The following is a 24742-nucleotide window of genomic DNA, read 5'->3' as shown; positions in this document are numbered from 1 at the left end:
TTGGATAAATTGATGATGGTCAAGGAATATAAGAAACACGGATCAAGAATAATGCACAGTATCATCATATCACTTGTGTAGAATAAAATTTAATAACACTAAACTAGATAGAACTAGAAAACGAAGATCAGAAGTGGACAGTGATGATGAAAGTGATTCAACTAAAAAGACGAGAAAAAAGACCTCTCAAGAGCTAGGTAAAATGGATTTTTTGAGATGTTTTTTTATGTGAAAAAGAGAGTCCCATATCAGAACTTCGTGAAGCAATCACAATGCAGCTCAATGACATACTTAACCGTTGTGCGAAAACATTACAAGATAAGGAGCTGCTTGCAAAGCTTAGTTCAGGTGATGTCGTAGCTCAGGAGTTCAAGTACCATCCAAAATGCTTAACAGCTCTATACACCAGAGAAAGAAAGTTACAGCACGGTCTAGAAACAACTACGGACCAAGAAAAAGTCGACTCTGGCGATGAACTGGCATTTGCAGAGCTAGTGACACATATAGTGGAATGCCTAAGAACCAATCCTGGACGTATAGTTTTCAAACTGGCAGATCTTTGTTTGCTATATGAACGAAGACTAAGTGAGTTTTCATCAGCTGCAATAAAGGTAAACAAAACAAGATTGAAAGAAAGAACTCTGTCTAAGCTGCCAGACCTACAGGCATACCATCGAGGTCGAGAGGTAGTGCTTGTGTTCGAGAAGGATATTGGGAAAGCACTTGTAACTGCTTGCGAGTATATTGATGCCATGTATTTGGCAAAGGCAACAGAAATCGTTTGGAAGCAAATGTCACAGCACAAGGTTCAGTTTACTGGTACTTTTGAACCTGAATTGATATCAGAAGCTATTCCAGATACATTACAAAAGCCGCAGCCGTCAACGGCAGTCAGAGTGTCATGATAGAAAGTTCTGATACAGATGTAGTCATTGGTGTTTCATTGTTAGCAGACTTGAATAAAGAAAGTCTATGGATTGCTTTTGGGAAAGGGAAGGATTTGAGATGGATCGCTTTACATGAAATATCTAGATCACTAGGGCCAAAAGCAAGAGGATTACCATTTTTTCACGCCTTCTCTGGTTGTAATACAGTGTCTGCATTTGCTGGCAAAGGTAAGAAGTCATGCTGGCAGGTATGGAATATCTATCCTGAGGCAACAACGGTTTTTACAAGACTAAGTTCGTCTACAGATGAGTTATCATCTTCTGACATGAGAGTCATTGAAGAGTTAGTTGTGGTGATGTACGACCGCTCTAGTACCACAAACAGTCGAGGAAGCAAGGTTTGAATTATAATGCCATCCCACCCTCTAAGGCAGCTTTAGTAGAGCACGTGAAGCAAGCTGTATTGCAAGTGCGGCACACATGGGGTCAGTCTGTGGTTTGCATTATGAAATTACCTTCACCTGAAAGTTGGGGTTGGCAAAAAGACGACAATGTTTGGACGCCATATTGGACCAGCTTGCAGCCAATAGCAGTGTCATGTCAACAGCTCTTAAAATGTTGATGTAAAAGGATTTGTACTGGGAATTGTAAGTGCTATAGGTCAGGATTGCAATGCACAGCATTATGCACCTGTACATGCCAAGATACATGAATCAATATGACTGTCAGTCTAATTTCGCGCATGCGCTTTGCAGAGTTTTCACAAAATTGTATTTACATTGAATACTGACTAAAATTACTGTAGATGTTTTACCTCAAATCTAGGCCACTGGTCATCAAAATTTCTTTGTATGGTCAATTTGTCAAATTCTGGAATGGTATTTTGCCGCCATTTTAAAAAATGTGGCGGCCATCTTGAAAAGTGAAAAAATTGAGTGGCTCACAGTTTTATTTCTTTAAGAACATCACAAGGAAGCTTTGTGCAAAGTTTTATGCTTGTATCATAAAATGAACTATTTTGTCAGGTATCCGCTCCACTATTAGATTGAGAGCTTTGCTTACATGCCTGGCCTTATGTTTGATTAAGCCTGGCTTAATGCTAAATATAGTCTTGTGAACAAAGATGCACAGCTAATGAAAAAGCACTATTACACTGGTTACGTTTAAAATGTTAAGCGAAATCGCAAATGCATTGGTATGGGTATTAATATTACAAAAAAAAAGAGTATATTAAAAACATAGAACTACTCCATAACTTGATAAGTTAAGGTTGAGTAAAAGATTTTCTCCGCAGGAATTGATAACGGTATATATGTTACGCTCAATGTTAATAGTTGCCTAATGTGTACATTACACATATTTTTGCCCAATGTGAACACTGGGCAAAATGGTTTGCCCAGTGTACATATTAGGCAGAAAAACTCGTAAAATTGCCTATTGCACACATTATGCAATCCCATTTTGCGGAATCTGAATGTCACACAATTTTGTCTAATGTGAATATGAATAGGTTGAAGGAGGACAAAGAAACACTGATACAAACTGATAGAAACATGAACTTTATTCCAGATAAACTTTTATAATAGCTGCACAAAATGAAGTAAACACAAATAAACAAAAACAAAACTGTTATTCACAGTGACACTGACAACACTTAATTTTTGCACGCTCTGCCTGGGTGACAGCGAGAATTGCATTTTATTTTTTTCTTGCTGCAGCTGCATCGTCCTGACGAACACTGTGTCCTACATTGACACTTTACAAACCCTTGTCCTCCAGTAGTCTTTGCTGTTGCTGTTCTCAAAGTGAGACAAAAATCAGGAACATCATCTGCTTTAATCAAAACCTGATCTATAGGACTTAGATCAGCTGCTGTGTATTTGGATCCAAGAACTCCCTCACGTCAACCTACAGTATACAGCCCATCTTCTCCTTTCATGACGACCACAAGAAGATTCTTCGGATCAGTCGGGCCGCGATCAACGTCTGGAACTCTCAATGTACTGCACTGCCCAACTTCTAATCGTCGAACTAATTGATTGCCACGACGTGTCATTTCCTGGAAACACCCACTTTGTGTCTCCGCTGTCGCTCCTGTCACTGCATCTTCGTCACTCTCCACCTGTGCTGTTACTCCTGTCATTGCATCTTCGTCGCCCTCTTCGTTCTCTACAAATGTCACAAGATCTTCTTCAGTGGCAATTTCATTAAGAGCAGACCTTGGCAGGACAGACGATCCTAGTCCGACTTGGGGTTCTTGGCCAAACGTTACTTTAAATGGACTATGTCCGGTGGTTTCATGTCGGCTAATGTTAATTTGCCACTGAACAAACTTGAGGCCCACTGACCATTTTTTACTATTATTTTCCTGCATCCAGATGGCAATTTTGTCCTGAATAACACCATTTAGCCATTCAACCCCACCCTGGCTTTGGGGATGACGGGGACGCCCAGTCACCAACTTAAACTCGGACCAGAGTGTGGAAAGTTCAGCAATAACGGCATTAACAAATTCACGACCATTGTCTGACTGCAAAATAGCAGGTGCTCCAAAGGTCAGAGATATATCAAGAAGATTTGCAGCAACCTCTTCTGCTCTTTTCGTTGTAAGGGGACGCAGCACGCAAAATTTGCTGAAATGGTTGACAAATGTCATGATGTACTTGTAATCACCATCGGGCAATGTTTGAAATTTGACATCTTGAAAAAATGTGATGACTGCGCACAGGCTGCACAACGAGACCTTTCGGAACTTTTCTGGCTTTCTTCTGATGGCAGTGCTCACAGAATTAAATATATAAGTAGCACACTTCTTGTGTGATGTTTGACCACTTTTTCTTCACTTCAGCTATTGTTTTCTTACCACCACCATGCCCAATACCTTCGTGAGCTGCTTCAACAATATCAAACACTTCTAGAGATGCAACAAACTTGAACACGTCGTTGGCTGGATCTTTTCGTTTTCGAATTAGTCTCTCAACATTGCCAACACGCAGGATCTAGTAGCGCTTTTGTAAGTTGTAATCAAATGGAGACGTAGCGCCATGGGAATTTATCCTCAGCAAATCTTCTATAAGCTTGTCACGTTTAGCAGTAGGTTGCAGGACAGCATTTTCGGCCTTTGATTCCTGTGTCTCACGTAGCTTCTCTTCAAATGCAGTTTGATCCATCTCTATTGCTGGAAAGATAGATAGATATATTAAATGTATGCCCAATAAAGCACCAAACCTTCACATCACACGCTTCCCCCCACACACAGGACAGCGTAACACTCATTCAATTCAGGCAAAATATGGTTGCCTAATCTGAAAGTCTTGCCTAATGTGCAGATTAGGCACGCATTTTTCACAATATAAATATTAGGCAAACTGTTTGCTTAATGTACACATAGGCAATTTCCTCTGCCTAATGTACACATTAGGCAATTTCCTCTGCCTAATGTACACATTAGGCAATTATTAACATTGAGCGTTACATATATATTGTATTGGTCACGTTGTCGGTCTTTGCTTTTCCAACAGAAAATTTTTTTATATACAAACAACGTCATCTATTAGCTTCTTTTAAAATCTCGATTGCCTCCAGAGAAGCAAGAAACACAATGATAATTTTCGTCTTTATCATGCGATCGATAGTAATTGCTTTGACGTTTAATTATATCCATATTATATGGATAATATAAAGTTGATCATGGCGATGCGCAAACCCTTTCACCACATTAAGGTATCCCCACTTAGAAAGCAATATATATATATATATATATATATATATATATATATATATATATATATATATATATATATATATATATATATATATATATATATATATATATATATATATATGTGTGTGTGTGTGTGTGTGTGTGTGTACATATTTATTTATTTATCCATTTAGGCAGACACTTGCTCTTTATTATATATGGTAGATTAAAGTTGTTCAAATATGCTTTCCAATTCAAGTGTAGGTTAAATATCAGCCTAAATCCTTCACAGTACTACAGATTTCAGTAATTCCGATGTTGTACAGATAGAGAGCTATATCTTGACGTTCTAACCCATTGTTATAGTTATTAAAAACCATAGTTTTCCGTCAGTAGTATCTAGATTTTTTGTGCGTGAAAGTTGCAATTATTTGGAAATATAATACAATGAATATGAAATACATTACATAAAAATCCGCTTTGATATTGCAAATGACAGTTTTGTAATATTACCGTTAGTGGCTAAAAGCAAATACCTTCCTAAATGTGTTAGAATAAGAGCCGTAGACGACACATCAGAAAAGACACACGCACACTTTATTTACTTTAAAGGTTGCATTTCTGGTCCTATACTGCAGTGAAACTACCCTTTACATGGCCTGTCATAATTCATTTATCGTAAACATTCGAAGGCGTTCAACATTTTACACCGTATATTACTCGTTTATTGTCAAATCCACACTATCGAAGCACTTAGAGAACAAGAAATTCTTCAGTTTTCTCTCTAAAGCCTAAATATCTTCTGTCTTTCGGTTTTTTAGTGGGTGATTATTGTAGTCTTCATTAGTGAGGGCAATAATGTATACTTTACCATATTTTCTACTATCGTTGTGATGAAGTTTGTAGGATTAGTAATGAATTTCTCAACTCGTCTTTCCTTCGTCTTCAGTGTTTGGCTTAACACAGAGGAAATACAACCTTACGATACAACGAGAGTAGCTCTCTCTCTCTCTCTCTCTCTCTCTCTCTCTCTCTCTCTCTCTCTCTGTCTTGAGAGGAAATAATTAATTGTGTATGAAGATTTGATGTTTCCCTTTTGGAATAAATGTTGCGTATTTAGATATATGCCTTTTTGCATACATGTTATGAGTTCAGAATTTTCTATAATGTAAATTTGATCACTTAGAATTTTTTTTTTATTAAAATACATACATACATATATATATATATATATATATATATATATAGTCAGTTTATATGGTTTAAATTTCTTATGAAGCAATCTTCACATCCAAAATCCATGAAATTCCACTACTCCCCTCTATATCACAGATGAAGCAGGGCCTCTTGACTTGCCCTCATTGTCTGGGCATTACATTTAATGGTTGTTTCTGTGGTCCTGTCATTCGGGGTAAAGTCCTGTGTCCTGCATAGCCTACGAGATTTGTTAGGAGTATGTATCCATCAAGAATAAAAGAATTCACAAAACATAATAGATATGGAAATCAAAATAATAATACATAGAAATAACCTGGGATATTAGAAAAAACAGGTTATTTCTGTGTATTATTATTTTGATTTCCACATCTATTATGTTTTGTGAATTCTTTTATTGTTTTTTGAGTTTTCTGTGTATTTGTTCTGATTTTGATATTGCTCATTTCTTATGTCATTCATTTAATTTTTTTCTTTTGGTGTATTGGGTTTAATATCTTATTTTTTAGTATATTCAATTGACTTAATTTTTAATGTATTTCGATGTATTTGTTATAATTTTTGCCTGTTTAACTGAATTTCATTGACTTAATTAAGTTTATTGATTTGTATTTTATGTTCACTTTTTTAGCTACGATGATGGGAAACGTTCCCGAAATCTTAGCAAATATACTGTCCAAATGCCGAAGTATCTGCTTTCCTTAGCCTTTCTACTAAATCTCAAGGTTTCTGGAAGCGAAAATGCTATTCACAATATATATATATATATATATATATATATATATATATATATATATATATATATACATATATATATATATATATATATATATATATATATATATATATATAGTGTGTGTGTGTGTGTGTGTGTGTGTGTGTATATAATTTTCCTAAGTTATGTTGTAGTAAATATGATGAATTATCGCACGTGATGTTTATTCCTGCAACCGGTTTGCTTACACCACAATAACAAATGCAGTCATTTTTCATCTGATCTCTCACAATAAGCCATTCTAATATTGGTAGCCTTGATTAGTATATATGTGTTGAGCATGGCGATACACAGACGTTTTTACCACGTTAAGGTATCCCCACATATGGGGAGTCATGTGTTTTTATTTAGGTATTTTGTTGGCTTATATTTATTAGGTCTGCTCTTTTTACCGCGTTGTATAGCATTTTGTATGATTTAAGTTCGTTAACTAATTCGTCTTTGGTGCTGGGGACATTGTTTGAATCCTCCAGAACCAAAACTAAAATTTGTTTCCGTTTTAGGTAGTGTCGCATTTGGTAGTTTTGATGTACTTGGAAATATTCGATGACTACCTGAAATCTGAGTTATAATTCCCCCAAGTACAGATAGGGTTTAGAATCGTTTGTGCAAAATGGTTTATAAACAGATTCCTTATTGTATTTTTCCAGGCTTGATTTATTATTTCATTATTGGTAAAATATTCGTAATCGAAATTGGTCCTCTTTAAAGAATTTTTCCTCAGGGGTTTTGTTCTTTGTCGGAGCATGATGAAGATTAGAGTATATATAAAATATCCAACCTTATAACAGCAGTCAAAATTTTTATTTTAATCCCTTACACTTGAAGCACAAAAGGACCATCCCTCTCCCAGCACCGAGCTGTATTTTCCAAACCGCAAAATCAGTTTGATACTGTTTGGTTCCATCTATATTTAACATATTTGGTTCTATTTTCAGCTTTGACGACCTTATTTTCTATTAGTTACTAATGTTGTCCAGATCCACTTGGATAGGGAGTTGACATGTCAGGTGACCCTACATATGTTTCAGATGTTGGTACCTCGTTCGTCTGAGCAAACTGCTCTGGGCTGCTAGTTTATTATTATTATTCTCTCTCTCTCTCTCTCTCTCTCTCTCTCTCTCTCTCTCTCTCTCTCTCTCTCTCTCTGGTTTTAGTTAATGTTCTCAGGCACCGGTAAGGTATTTTTTCAATGAATATTAGGTAATTAGCCGGCGTTCTGAAGAGCAATCTGCAGAAGACAAGTCACTGTGATTGGATGTGAAATTCATATTTGTTTGTTTGGAGGGGGGTGGAGGGTTGTTGTTCAATCAGGTTTGTATACCTCTCCATAAGAGGTAACGCTGATGCCGTTAGTACACCTCATGTGGAGCGGTTGGGTAGGGTGTCGATAAGCTAGCCACCCCTCTCTCTCTCTCTCTCTCTCTCTCTCTCTCTCTCTCTCTCTCTCTCGTTACAAATAATTTTGTTAAGAGGAAAATCTCTCTACTCACATTATAGTGTAACTGCCAGTATTTCGCTAGTTTCACTAGGCACTAAAGATTCTCCCAGTCCCCAACATCATGCTATATAGCACAAATTTCTAAATCCACTCATATAGTAAGTCCACATACCGAAAGTTAGAGTACATAAACGAAAATAAATCTTAACCTCTTGATATAAGATAAATCTGCTATCGCCTTTGACATCACTATGAGTAAATGTAGCCTATATACAAACACCCTTACTTCCTGATAAATTCAGCGTCAGTTCTCAAACCAAGAGTGATGATTTTCAGTAGTGTGCATAGAGTCTGTACTTTTGTTGTGAAGGTTTTTTTTTTATATAGGATTGCACATCTATTTAATGTACTTGGAAATATGGTCTTCAAATATGATTGTTTTCTCAGAAATGGAAGTTATCCGTCTCGTATAGAGGCCAGGAAGACTGTAGACTTCATGGAAACTGACAAGCCTTTCGAATTTTGATATCTTTTGAGCTATAGATATATTGGCCAAAAGAGTTACAGGTTTTATAGGATCATTTTCATATTTTGTTGTGATTATAGAATTACTGTAAATCTCATTTTAAGTGAGGTGGTAGGCTATTTCCTGTGCTTTTGAGAGAGAGAGAGAGAGAGAGAGAGAGAGAGAGAGAGAGAGAGAGAGAGAGAGTTTGATTGATTTTGAATATTCTAGAAATATTATTTCCTTTAATTTGACAGTCAATATGAAGTGAAATACAACCCTTAATTGAAAAGCATCTGTAGTTTCATCCTAAATATTATATATTTTTTTTTCGTTTTTCCCCAATCATTTTCCCACCCTGGAAAAGTTGCAGATTATACGCAATGACTTTTAACTTTATTTGTATGAAATAAAAAGATCTTCAAGCATTTCTATGCCATTCATCGACAGAATATAATCGACAGAGCAAATATAATAGAAAAGTTGGATTTTTTAATGACGGAATTCCGGGAAATGAAGAAAAGAACATCATATCAGAACAGGAAGGAAGCATGGGAGAATCCATATTATTACCAATATTAGATAATGGGGATGAAACACAAACCATAATAGTGATGAATGCACAGGGTTTAGTCACGAGTAACTCTAAAAGGAAAATAGAGTTCTTAGAAGAACTAACCCAAATTGAAAAAATAGATATATTAAATATAAGTGAAACATGGTATTCCCAAGATACTGGCAGTGATGACCAGATAAAGGGTTTCCAAACTTGTAGATCAGACAGAAAAAATAGGAATCAAGGGGGAACCGCAATATATGAAAGAGACGTAAATCAAGATAAAGTCTGTGAAAATTCAGCAACACAGAATGTGAATTGATTGTGGTAGAATTTGAATTTGAAAAACTAGTGAATATTGTAGTTTACAGACCCCCAAATACTAAGGAGTTTGACATAATAATAGAAAAAATAGATGATATATGTAGAAACCATAAAGACTGGAATATACTCCTATCCGGAGCTTTTAACTTCCCTTTCGTGGATTGGAAAGAACGGATAGAAGAAAGTGGTTGTATGTATACATATAAAAAAGAGAGTAATAGTAGCGCAGAAGATAAGAGGCAATTTGAAAAGCTTCAAGATATGCTATTAGAACATAATATGCAACAAATAAACCACATTCCAACAAGAAAAGAAAATGTCCTGGATCTATGTAGAAACCATAAAGAATGGAATATACTCTTATCCGGAGCTTTTAACTTCCCTTTCGTGGATTGGAAAGAACGGATAGAAGAAAGTGGTTGTATGTATACATATAAAAAAGAGAGTAATAGTAGCACAGAAGATAAGAGGCAATTTGAAAAGCTTCAAGATATGCTATTAGAACATAATTTGCAACAAATAAACCACATTCCAACAAGAAAGGAAAATGTCCTGGATCTAGTATTTGTGAATGAGGTGAATTATGTTAAAGAAATAATTGTGTATAACATGGGAATTTCAGCCCACAATGTCATAGAATTGATAGTCCATTCCAAAGCAAGTGATCGCAGAATTAATAAAAGCACAAAACTTTGGGAAGGATATGGAAAATATAATTTTTACAGTAAGAATATAAAATGGTCAGAAATAAATGAAGAACTGAATAAAGAATGGAAAAATGTGTTTGTAAGTGATAATATACAGGTAAATACGGATATACTGTACAAAATACTGGAGAAAATTGTTGAAAAATATGTACCGAAAAAAAAAACAATAAATAAAAGACGTGCATACCAAGAGACAGAAGGATCTTATTTCAGAAAATTAGAAAGTGGAAAGAAAAATCTTGCAAAAGAAAAAAATGTGTGGAAAACAATGGAAATAAAATGTAAGATAGAAAATGCAGAACAAAAGATTATACAGTCGAAAGAAAATGAAAAAAGGGACTTAGAAGAAAGGACACTTCAAAATATAAAAAGAAACCCCAAAGTACTCTACTCTTATGCAAAAAAGATGAATAAAGGGAGATTAGAAATAGGCCCTCTAAGAATTGAAGGACGGCTAACGAATGAAAAAAAAGGAAATATGCAACATATTAGCAGAAAAATATAAGAGTGAGTTCACGCCAAGAATTGCGAATGAGAATAATGAAACAGAAATGAGAGAAGAAAATGTTGAATATCTAACGGATATAGAAGTTAATGAAGCAGATATTGTCAAGGCTATAAACGAAATTAAAAATGGATCGGCAGCCGGACCAGATGGAGTTCCAGCGATTTTGTTAAAAAAAAACTGCAAACACTATCACGAAGCCGCTTGCAATACTGCTAAGACAAAGTGTAGATACGAGCAAGATATATGTTAAACAAAAATTAGCTTATATAACACCTATCTTCAAAAGTGGATCAAGACTAGAGGCAAGCAATTATAGACCTGTTAGTCTAACATCACATATTATGAAATTGTATGAGAGGGTAATAAAAAAGAAAATAATGGATCATTTGGTTAAAAATAATTTGTTTAATACAGGTCAACACGGTTTTGTGCCCGGAAAAAGTACACAAACCCAACTGATAGCACACTATGAAAACATATACAAAAATATGATAAATGAAAAAGACACAGATGTGATCTATCTAGATTTTGCAAAAGCCTTTAACAAGGTAGACCATAATATATTAGAGAAAAAATGAGAAAGCATAATATTGTGGGAAAGATAGGAAAATGGGTAAAAGAATTCCTGCAAAACAGAAAATAGATAGTGGTTGCAAATGACGAGAAATCAGATGAAGCTCGGGTAATATCTGGCGTGCCACAAGGAACGGTATTAGCTGCACTGCTGTTTGTTATTATGATCTCAGACATAGCCTGTGATGATGAAAACTCCATAGTGAGAAGTTTCGCCGATGACACAAGAATAAGTAGAGAAATTACTTGTGATGAAGATAGGAATTCACTACAAAGAGATCTAAACAAAATATATGAATGGGCGGAGATAAATAGGATGGTATTTAACTCCGATAAATTTGAATCAATAAACTATGGAAACAGAGAAGGAATGGTATATGCATACAAGGGACCTAATAATGAGACAATACTAAATAAGGAAGCAATTAAAGACCTTGGTGTAATGTTAAATAGGAATATGTTATGCAACGACCAAATAGCAACACTGTTGGCTTAATGTAAAGCAAAAATGGGAGTGCTATACAGACACTTTAAAACAAGAAAAGCTGGACACATGATTATGCTGTGCAAAACTCATGTATGTAGTACACTCAAGTACTGCAATGTGATATGGTACCCACACTACCAAAACGATATCGCACAAATAGAGAGTGTACAAAGGTCCTAACTGCTAGAATAGAAGAAGTTAAGGACCTTGACTACTGGGAAAGACTGCAATTTTTAAAACTATACAGTCTAGAAAGGAGAAGAGAACGCTACATGATCATACAAGCATGGAAGCAAATAGAAGGAATTACTGAAAACATCATGGAGCTAAAAATATCAGAAAGAGCAAGCAGAGGTAGATTGATAATGCCAAAAAATATACCAGGTACACTAAGGAAGGCGCACAGGACATTAATCCACTACGCACCAGCATCGATAATGCAGCGACTATTTAATGTGCTACCAGCTCCTCTAAGAAACATACCAGGAGTGAGCGTAGATGTGTTTAAGAATAAGCTCGATAAATACCTAAGATGCATCCCAGACCATCCAAGACTGGAAGATGCAAAATACACCGGAAGATGCATTAGCAACTCTCTGGTGGATATACGAGGTGCCTCACACCGAGGGACCTGGGGGAACCCCCCAAAAAAATAAGGCAATAAGGTAAGGCTCTCTCTCTCACTTATCTAACAGGTATGGCTGGTCGATTTTTCACATAGGTGAGGGCGAATTCTTGTTTTTGATGGATAGTCACCAATTACGGTTTGAAATGTCTAGTTTTCAAAAGTTATGTACTGATGGAAGCGATTTTGAATTAATGGTCATGGGTTATTTCCTTTATTTCTTATTGGTTCATTATGAAAGTGTCCTTATATGGTATAAGGGTGGAAATTCGTTGACTGATTTTTAATCTCGTAGTGCACCAACCGCAGTTCCATTTTCGTTTCTACTTTTTTTTTTTTTATATCAGAACTGGTCTTTCCTTCCCACATAAAATTGTTCCCAAACCCTCCCATCAAATGGACACCGGATGTATCTTTTCCAGTTACTGGTGTTGTCCTTGTCCGTTCTAATAAGCGGGAGAAGGACCTTGTTATTAAAGTCCAGCAGAAACTGACCCATGAAATTTTGTTCGAGAATATTTTGGAATGCAATTTTAACTCGAAGTTCTTTTAATATGGTACCTGTCACACACTTTAGCCCTGTGCTCTACAGCATCTATAAGATCTGTTTCTCGCATACATTCTTAGCTATTTACAATATTACACAGCGCTTTCCGTGTTTACTGCCAAATCCGCATTATCGAAGCACTTAGAAAACGAGAAAGTCGTCCATTTTAGTAATTGCCAGGGATCGTACTTTACATATATCATTTACTTACTGTACTTAAATAGTATATATTTTTTTTCAGGGTATTTATATTTTCAATTGTAAAACCATATTTTTTTCTCTCTCTCTCTCTCTCTCTCTCTCTCTCTCTCTCTCTCTCTCTCTCTCTCTCTCTCATGATTATGTTCACAAGCTCGTCATTTTCCTCTCATGTGGGAAATTGTGGTAATGAAATAAGTCACTCTTAATTAGAAAATAAAAAACCTTATTGGACATACTCTTTCAATGTCAGCCGGATGACTAGTAATTTTTAACTCAATTAAGCTTTAGAGAGAAGTCTGTGATCGTGCTTAATCACGTAAATACTTTACTGTATCATAATCCTGACTTCAAATGGTGTTAGAATAAGCATTCCTGCTTACAAGCAATATACAAAATGCTAAGAGTTCAGTTGGACCTTCGTACATTTGCTTGTCATCTAATTGATTTTCCTGGTAATTTGATTACATTATCTATGGTGTTGTTGACTTGTGTGTGCTTAAGAGGCCCCACGGTTTTAATGTGATATGTGGCCATCTTCTGGACTCGTGATAACTGGCATTTTATGCGTATTTTTTATAAAAATTATTAACCTTAGGGCATTGATTGTATCTTCAAACAACGTTCTTTTCTATATATGTAAGTAGCTCCTCTTTTTATCTGTCATTTACAATTACTGTATCTATTTATAAATGTTTTAATTATCGTAGTTTCACTCTAACAGAGGTATTATTTTGAGCTTATACAATGTTCCTCCCTGGTCTTCCAGTGAAAGGATACTAATATCTCTTTAGCAATAATGACGCAATTTTTTCTATCTCCGTACTCCATATCCCTTTCTGAGTGAAAAGGGCTTGTGTATCGCTGTGATCAGTAAAACTACTAAGTTGGTTTGTTGTGAGTACCCAGAAAAGTCTCCCACAATTATCAATCCGTAGTTGGTCAGCGTGGTGATGTAAACTGGTCAACCCACAGACATAAATAGGAACATATCTGAGGTCTTTATCCTGCAGTGGACTAGAAATGGCTGCATTTGTTGTTGTCTTTGTTATACTGTTTATACTGTACTTCATATGTAGATGAGATGGTCGGGTACTAAAGTGTTCCTTCCTTCCTTCTTTCCAGTTGTGTAACTTTACCTTGACGTCCGTACCTGGTAATCGCCAGACTGTGGTTCGAGTCCCGCCCAAACTCGATAGTTCATTGGTCGCTGCAACCTCACCATCCTTGAGAGATAAGGATGAGGTGTTTGGGGGAGCCGATAGGTCTACCTGCTGAGTCATCAGCTCCATTACCTGGCCCTTTCTGGTCCCTAACTTGGGTGGAGAGGGTCTTGGGCAATGATTATATGTAAATGGTCAGTCTCTAGGGCATTGTCCTGCTTGCTAGGGCAATGCCACTGTCCATTGCCTATGCCATTCATAAGCGGCCTTTAAAACTTTTAATCTTTAAACGTGTTTCAAATAGTTCCTTAAAGTGATATATAATAAAACAAACATTATGTTTAAAGTCTAATGGGCATTCATGTTATATAGCTGTCAGTCATCAGCTATGGTTAACTGTATTTAAATTGCTGGAGGTTTTAATTGCGTAATGCAATCCAATCGTAATCGTGTTCCCCTAGTTTTAGTTTATTCTGTTTTACCCTTCCTCTGTCGTTGAATTAAATTCTTTGTTATTATTCACTAAAATTTGTCGATGATATGGGGTATATGATTTAGTGAACCTTTGGGAAATATCTAGGATAAAATTCAATGAACTAGGGTGAATTATCGGGGTGATGTTACATATTTTGGTGGAATATACTAGTTATGAGTAAATTAAGTACTGTGAAATATCTGTTATAATTGATTAAAGGATAAAGAAAAGGAATCATGGTACGTTGTAACTACCCCCAGTTTCTGGTCCAGATTACTGGGCATGCCTGCTTTATTATCTTGACTTGTGCTACGAGCTTCCACAGAGGCATGAATGTACGTCTCACAGCTTCCAACCTTGTCTCTAAAAAAAAAAAAACAATGAAATATATTGTGATATATCTATCAATAAACAACGACCAATTTTAGAAATAAAGTACAAGGAGCTTTGTAATCCCAGCCTCTTTAAAATATGTGGATCGATATTGCTGTAATCGGAAAGAATGCTATTTCATTGTTTAATTGATTTTATTAACTTTATTAAAATAATATTTTTGATGGCCAGAATACACAAACTACATTGAATTAGTTTTTCTAAACCATCTAAAAATTTTCAAAGTCAGGAATAAATTCATATATTTTATATATTAGATTGAATAGATTGCATTCAATTTTTAAGGCATTTTTGTTATCAAGTATTTTGACTACGTAATACAGTGTTTTTAAAGCACTGATTGTATTCAGTACAGGTGATAAGTTGATTTGAATGTTTATTCTAAGCTAGTAATCTAAAATATCTTACCTTGATTATTTCAAAGCATTGTATGTACACACATTTCCTGTGTAACCAAAATTTCAACGAATAAATGTGACGTGTTGAAAGGTGTCTTATACCCAACGTACAATTAAAAGTAAAAGTACAAGTTTTGGTTTCTTTCAAATGTGTTTTTATTCCCTGGCTTCCGAGGTGGACATTGCTTCTCGATACACGATATCTCTGGAATATGGAAATCTTTCAAAATACTGACAGATTCTCTGTCTTCTGCTTATTGAAAATTATTTTCTGTTGAACTGGGTGATAAAAACCAGATTTACATATATTTTTATCTTTTCTCATTTATAGTTTACTCCTTATTTCTCTTTCTTCTTTTCAGCGTTGAGCTATTTTACCTTTTTGAGCCTTTAGGTTTGTAGCATTTTGCTTTTCCAGCTACGGTTGTACCTTGGCTAATAATAATAATAATAATAATAATAATAATAATAATAATAATAATAATAATAATAATAATAATAATCTCTTTTATTAATAAAAAAAAAGATCTGCCAAAAATATGCATAATTCTTTGCATTTTTCATATATTTATTGCTGAGCTATAAAAAAAAATTCATTAATGAGCACCACTTGAAAGAATTATATATATATATATATATATATATATATATATATATATATATATATATATATATATATATATATATATATATATATATATATATATATATATATATGTATTTTTAACAGTTATCATGAATATATTGTATTTAGTTGTCAGTATTGCATATGTATGGCCACTCAAAAAGTCTTAGTTTTCAATCGTGAAGGCCCCCAAAAGCCTATCCTTCCTAGATTAGAACCGTGGAAGTTTTTTTTTTTATTTTTTTTTGGGGGGGGGAAGATATGATTAATGATACACTACATGTATTCATTCATATATAGATATTTCTTTTGATATTATTAAATAGTTTGAAAACGCTACTATCATAAATAGCTATGTACTAAGAAAAAAATACCATCCAACCCCACATTCATCATTCAATAAGTTGAATTTTGAGTGAAATGCTCATACGAGAACATGAGACATCTTTGCGTACAAGTAAACTAGATACAAAGTTACTCCTTTGATGGCGCCCTTCAGTCAAGTGATTAATTAATTCAGCATTTTATGGATTTTTATTCATTTTTTTTTAACGTTCCAGCCTGGTGTAATACCATTTTATTAGCCTTTCTCCAATTTTCCATTTATCAGCAAACCTCACTATTTTTGGGTGATTTTTTCACATTCCTAAATCATTAAATGTAGCTCCAGATGGCATCATTACTCATTCTTGCAGCCCATCTTACCATTTCATTTGTCCGAATACATTTCATTTCAATACCTCCCGTTGGTCTCATTTATCTCTTTAGACATTTAAAGTCACACATGTACAAGGAGACAGGGCTACAGACGTACACGTGTACATATGCACAAACACTAATGCTCCACATATATATGCTTACCAAAAAATTTTCAGCGATCTCACTCATATACTTGTTCATACATACATCTGAAATTCATACGTTGGTATGGTTCCAGAGAGAGAGAGAGAGAGAGAGAGAGAGAGAGAGAGAGAGAGAGATATACATTTTTTGGTCAACCTAATAAAATATAAATACTTAGTAATATTGAAACTGAGCAATAATTCCTAACCGCGCGAACGTGCATAAACTTCCTAATTGGTAGAAGGTCGAGTCACCGACTCAAGTATCCTTTCCACTTTACAGTTGCACACAAGCATTCCACTGCAGTGGAAGTCTGGGACGCTCATTATTATTCAGCAGCAACAGCAATAATGAGACTCCAAATAGGCCTTGCGTATTACGCTAATGGATTCAACATTAAGATATTTTAAGAAACTAAGAGCTCTTTAAGAGTACTCATCGCTTCCGAATCTTCGCGCGTGCCCAAACACATTCTCTTACACGAACACACACACACACACACACACACACACACACACACACACATATATATATATATATATATATATATATATATATATATATATATCTATATATATATATATATATATATATATATATATATATATATATATGTACAGTATGTAATATTTTATGTGTAAATATATATACATGTATATATATTATATATATACAGTATATATACATATATATGTATATATACGTATACATATATACATTATTTATTATTTTATGTGTAAATATATATATATATATATATATATATATATATATATATATATATATATATATATATATATATATGTACATATACATTATACATTTTATGCGTATATATATATATATATATATATATATATATATATATATATATATATATATATATATATGTATGTATGTATATATATATATATATATATATATATATATATATATATATATATATATATGTGTGTGTGTGTGTATGTAGGTATGTATCATCTTATTTCTTTGGCGTTTATATAATAGGATACTTTAAGTTAGATTACCACATAATTTTGTCTTATATGTTTTGTTCTTATCATCCTGAAGTATAAATGACTTGCTGTGTATTCCAACGCCTTATCGATAACATTCTCTAGGAAGTTGACGAGTCGGGACAATTGGAGCGTAAGGCATTCATGATAAGCGTTTGGCTGCCGAATTGATATTCTGCCAAATTAATGTCAAATTAATGTCCTGTAAACGTTGAAATACAAGGGGATGATAACACTGTGACAGAAACTGTTGTAGGAATATCTCTCTCTCTCTCTCTCTCTCTCTCTCTCTCTCTCTCTCTCTCTCTCTCTCTCTCTCTCTCTCTCTCTCTCTCTCTTTCTTTGTGTATCTGTATGATAGTCGGCTAACAGTATAAATTTATATATACATATATATATATATATATATATATATATATATATATATATATATATATATATATATATATATATATAAATGGGTTTATATATATATATATATATACATATATATATATATATATATATATATATATATATATATATATATATACATGCTAAAGCACTTTTAGCATCATCCATTTATAAGCAACAAGCAACACTTCTAGTTTTCTGAATCTTTTCTTGTTTTCAAGAATAGAATTTTGAAGGAGAAGACGGAATTTGTTAGTCTGTCCCTCCATTTGTTCTGTTCTAGCTGCCAGCTGTTTGAGTCGATAACTAATGGCTTTCATCAGGGCTGCAGGCACATTAACATAGAAATCATTAACCTTATATAATGGCAGTGCACTCCTACAAAAGAAAATTAAAATAAATCTAAAAACATCCAAATACTAGCATCACGTAAGGAGCAAAACCAAATGCACCATTACAAAAAAATATTATTGAGAATATACAGTAATGCCAGCCAAACTTCACAACTGCCCTTGTGATAACAAATAGTCATGCCTCGAGAGTAGGCTACCCACGGAGTCTAAAGGCGGGTTTACACGGCCGAACAGCTCGCCAAGCCCGGTTGTCGAACCTACTTGTAGAACGGCTCGAAGAGCTTTCAGACAGTACATCGAACCTCAGTGTGCCTCATGCTAAAACAACGTCAACATGCCTCTCGACCAGGACGTTTTGATAGCCGTTGCTTTAGCAGTGGCACTAAGAAGGAAAAAAAAAAAAAAAGATCAAAGTGGAAGAAGGATTGGCTACTAAAATGAGAGAAATTTTCACACACCAACTTGCTTGTTGCTTTAAAATTAGAGCCAGACGACTGGCGTAATTATTTGCGTATGGATGAAGACACGTACATTGATCTACTGAATCGTGTCAGCCCTTTCATTACTTATGAAGATACAACTATGAGGAAGGCCATAACTCCACATGAAAGACTGAGTGTCACTTTACGCTATCTAGCAAAAGGAAGGTCACTTATTGATCTAAAATATTCTGCCATCATTTCCACCAGCTCTTTGTCATCTATCATACCAGACACATGTGCTGCTATCTACAAGGTCCTTCACAAAAACTATGTAAAGGTAATTAATTTGTAAGCGTTGGATATTTGTAAATGTTTATTGATAACATTTGACACCTAAAATGTAACATATATTATAGTAAGCTTGGTAAAAATGAGAAAAATAAAACATATACCAAGTAAACGTAGGGCATATGCTATATCTAAGGTTGAAAATTTGAAAAGTACTGCGACATCCCGGAGTCATTTGTATTACTAATGCTGTTACTGCAGTAACTATACACTGAGTTATTTAAAGGCATTGGTAATGGTACCGGCGGTTCTAGGAATTCTTGCCGCATACATTTTCGCCGTAGGACTTTTTGTCACGGACTTTTTGCCGTAGGAAACTTTGCCACTAGGTATTTTTGCCGTAAGGAATTCTTGCTGCAAATTGCATATTACTTTTATAATTTAAAGGTATATGAAAGAGTTGACCTATAAAAAAAAAAATAAGTATAGTGGCATACATACATACATCTAATGCGATGGATGGTCTCTGATAATTTGCTCTTACTTATGAAGTTTTAAACAAGCAGTTTTAGCCCATACATACACGCCACTGGTCTTTGATAAATAGCTCGTACTTCTAAAGTTTAAAACAAGTTGTTTATAAACAAGAAGTATACATACCTACTTACATACATACATACACACATACATCTAATTAGCTCTTAGTAAGTTTTAAACAAGCAGTTTTTAGCATACATACACTCTACTACATACATGAATGCCGTATAATTAATAAAATATATCTAAATTATAAGTATAAAAGGGTATGAGAATAATAGTGTATTTTAAAACTAAAAGTTTATTTATTTAAAACAAGTAATAAATTTAAGAGCAATTGAAGTTACAATAAATATTCAAATATTCATCATTGTCAAAATAAAATCACCAACAAAGGTATTACAATATAGAAGGTTTATTTATTTAAAATTCAAAATATTTGAAAAAAAAAAAACTTTAATTAAGTTTAGTATGAGTGCAAATTCATTGCAATACTCCGTAAATAGTGTACTTTACGATGAAAATCATATCTCGAAACAATTCTTTGTATTCGTACATAAACATCTTTGTACTTTTTCTTCATGTGAGATGCTTCGCCGTGTTCAATATAAATTCTTTTCTTTTTTCCTAGACTCTCTTCGTTTTTCAAAAGGTTAATTAATTGCCAAATATTTGGGTGGATATTTGTAACAGAACTTTGCAAGGCATTATGAAACCCTTCTGTACTATTATTGGTGTTTGGTAACTTATTTAAAGTCTGTTCATAAACATTCCACATATCCACAGGAAATGTTGGACCGACTCTTCGTCTACGAGGGCCCCTGCCTCTTACCCCACCAATATAATACGTCTGAAAATAAGATACCAGGTCCTGAGGCAAATCATCGTTGTCAACTAGTTCCTCAAATGCTCTAATAACGTCACTAGAAGGAACAAATGCAAGTGCTGTAAAGCATAGGACCAAGGTGTTAAATTCCGAATCACTCTGGTAACGCACTTTATGGCCAAATTCACAGACTTTTCGAAAAATATTTTTAGCTAAATGAAACAAACATCCGGTTACACTCACATTTGGGAAATAATTTTGAAAACTATCAAAATTTGCTTTTTCAAAATCAGTCATCAAAGTTTCAGGTTGCAAAGTTGAACGCAATTCCTTGAGAACCCCAAAAAATATTCCTTACGTCTCCGCAGACTTGTTAGGAAGTAAGGCAAATATGCGTGGTTTACTAACGTTATCTATAAGAATGTGTAATGTATATAGCTGGTAATATATATCAGGGGCACATTTGAAAGTTCCATCACAAGCCCAATGTCTGTGATTTTCCAGGTCATCTAATCCAGAATCGGTGCCGAATATTAAGATTCTGCTGACGTCATCTTCGCCACTGTCATATAATAAAAAGTTTTCGCCACTTTCGAGACGCGTAAAGTCTTCAGGAATTGCATAGCCATTTTCTGCAGTAGGAATAGGAGGAGCCTGTACATGAACCTGCCTCCATTTCCTAATATTTCGAGACAAAGTTGCATTAGATGGCATAAGATAACATCCCGCTTCATCTAAGCTAGCAGAAGCACTGGCAATTAATGATCTTGCAGACAACTGGGAATAAGTAGCATTTTCTTTCATTTTTGCTGAGGTGGAGTACACTTTTGGTTTTGTTGGGTTAGCGGAATGGCTACGTTCACCAACAGTTTTTCATATTGCTATATCACCTTCACTTTCCAGAAGTATGTGGACTCTTGCTTTACAGTTTTTAATTTCACACTTCCAATAAGTTTTACTTTCTAATGTTCTGTCGATTCTGTATACTTTCTCGTCAACTAACTTTTCTCCTCCACGGATAGTTTTCACAGTTTGCGGCATTGTGAAGGGCTTGAATAATGGAACATAAATCTATTCTAAGGCGAAAAAAGTTACTGTTATTTTAAATATTTTCCAACTTTAGAAATACATACATAGATGTATGTGTGTATGTATGTATGCAAGTAGGTATGTAACAACTTGTTTTAAACTTTAGAAGCACGAGTGCTTGGATGGAGAGTGTATGTATGGGCTAAAACTGCTTGTTTAAAACTTCCTAAGTAAGAGCTAATTATCAGAGACCATCCATCGCATTAGATGTATGTATGTAGGCCACTATACTTATTTTTTTTTATAGGTCAACTCTTTCATATACCTTTAAATTATAAAAGTAATATGCAATTTGCGGCAAGAATTCCTTACGGCAAAAATACCTAGTGGCAAAGATTCCTACGGCAAAAAGTCCGTGACAAAAAATCCTACGGTGAAAATGTATGCGGCAAGAATTCCGGTCACCGGTACTGGCTCTTGGTGTGTTGTAACTACTCGAGATGAAGAATTTAAATTCCTCATCTCTGCCTCAAAAAGTACATCATTTATAATTTTTCTAGTTATTATTGAAGTTCGCTTGTCCATTGCAAGTATCCTACGTGTGACTTATTTCCCGAAGTTATCCATACCAGACATATCTGTATTTACAGATTCATCAAAGTTTTCTTGCAACTGTATCCGATATTTGATCAGATTTAGAGAGACGTTTGCGAGGACGTTCCTGTTGGCTCATGCTGGGTTAAGCATTTTCCGTCTCATCCCCTTCTTCAATTGGAAGGTAAAGATACATAAAATGAAAGTAATTGTATGTATGTATGTGTGTATATACACATACATACATACACACACACACACACACACACACACACACATATATATATATATATATATATATATATATATATATATATATATATATATATATATACATATATATATATATATATATAATTAATTTTCTTTTATTTCAGTTTCCAACCTCAGTGGCTGAGTGGCAAATTATTGCACGAGAGTTTGAGTCAAGATGGAACATCCCGAATTGTTTCGGGGCTGTCGCTGGAAAACACGTATGCATCACGCCACCACCAGATTGTGGATCATATTCTTGGAACTACAAAGGCTACGACAGCCTTGTTTTATTGGGAGTGGTTAATGCAAACTATGAATTCACCATTGCTGACATAGGGACAAACGGACGTGTATCAGATGGAGGGGGTTATTGAAAACACAGAGTTTGGAAAACGTCTTTCAAATGGGAGACTTAATATTCCAGATGACGCTACCCCTGTTAATTCTAATTGTATGTTGCCTTACGTTTTTGTAGGAGATGAGGCATTTGCGCTGAGACTTAATTTTATGAAACCTTATCCTCAAAAGGATTTGAATGCAGAGAATAGGATTTTTAACTACAGACTGTCTAGAGCAAGGAGAGTGGTTGAAAATGTTTTTGGTATAATGGCTTCAAGATTTAGAGTTTTCTATACATCAATATATCTGAAATTATCCAGTATTGAAAAGGTTGTTATGGCATGTGTTGTCCTTCACAATTATTTAAGAATGACTTGCCCTTCAGAATATTCTCCCGCAGAATGCTTTCATAGGGATGATATTTCAAACAGAATAACTGTGCCAGGGTTATCAGTGGATCCTAATTCTGTTGCAAGTTTAGCGCACGGTCAAGGAATGAGAAACTTTTCCAAAATTGCTAAAGATGTACGTGTGAAATTTAAAGATTTCTTTAATAATGAGGGTGCAGTACCATGGCCAAAAGACTTTGTGTAAACCAAATAATAAAGTGTAGGTGTAGGCTACTGTTTTGTGGAATGACATTATACAAATATTAAAATAAAGGTACTGTATTACTTTATTAAGATAAAGTATTTGTAACTGAATTACATGGACCTACTTTCTGTTGATAAAATAAAAAGTATATGAGTTCTTTGTCACTTACCTTATCATTCATGTTGTCAATATCCCCCAGATTAGAGCAGCTCTCTCGTGGGACATCCTGATCTAATACAAACATCATCTTCTCATAAAACCAAAGTGATGTCTCATATATATCATCTGCTGAGGTCCCAGGCGTGTTCGAGCTTTCTATTTTCTTATGCTCTCTCCTAAAACTTGCTCGTAAAGAGTTTATTTTCTTCGTCACGGCGTCTCATGTGCAGTCAGGCTCAAGTTCTTTCAATATTTTATGCACAGCCGCTATTCCTTTGTTTCTGGCTACTTTATTGGAATAGTCTTTTGATTCAACTTTCCATAAAGCTGGATGAGCCCGATATGCATGTATGAAATCAAGTACGACTTCTCATTCTTGCTTTCATTAATGGCAGCCTTTATTCATTTCTTTGATGATGTTTCCTCTAGCAGGTTTGAATAACAACTGAGGTTCGATGCTCGACACCTGTTCACATATTCACACCGTTCATCAAACAATGTAGCTCTGCCCACAAAAGTCAAGATGAGCCTGACTTTCATCGAGCCGTTCGACGAGCGCGCTCGACAACCAAATAGCCCGTTTACACGCTCGAACATCAATTCAAACACAGGGTTGTCAAACCAGGTTCGACGAGCTGTTCGCCTGTGTAAACCCTGCTTAAGACTAATATACTGAAGTATACAGATGTAGGTGCTTGGATGGAGAGTGTAAGGCCCTCAACATATACTAATCTGGTCACACAACAACGTTCAGGAGGAGGCTTACTGCTCACCTCAATAATGGGGCCATATATCAGTATTTCATGAAAAAAAGGCATAAAGATAAACTCCTTTAAATGATCTTATCAGGGGCACAGAAGTTCTTACTGAGGGCGATGACTATGGGAGGCCAGTGATTGCTGCAGTATTGTCCTTAAGGATGCAGTAGTCTGGTTTGAATACTCAAGTTTCCTCAAACTATGTCCTCACCCACCCCAGCAGGAGGAAGT

At 34.8% G+C, this 24742-nt stretch overlaps 2 pseudogenes; one reads left to right on the top strand and one right to left on the bottom strand.

Annotated features, from left to right (window-relative positions):
• Window positions 1-2685: 2685 nt before the first annotated feature.
• Window positions 2686-4057, bottom strand: LOC137644934 (KRAB-A domain-containing protein 2-like; annotated as a pseudogene).
• Window positions 4058-4577: 520 nt separating this feature from the next.
• On the top strand, window positions 4578-23691 carry LOC137645382 (uncharacterized; annotated as a pseudogene).
• The last annotated feature ends 1051 nt before the right edge of the window (window positions 23692-24742 follow it).

This window comes from Palaemon carinicauda, chromosome 8 (assembly GCF_036898095.1).
Source record: "Palaemon carinicauda isolate YSFRI2023 chromosome 8, ASM3689809v2, whole genome shotgun sequence".
NCBI lineage: Eukaryota > Metazoa > Arthropoda > Malacostraca > Decapoda > Palaemonidae > Palaemon > Palaemon carinicauda.
This window is presented reverse-complemented; position numbering and strand designations above follow the sequence as displayed.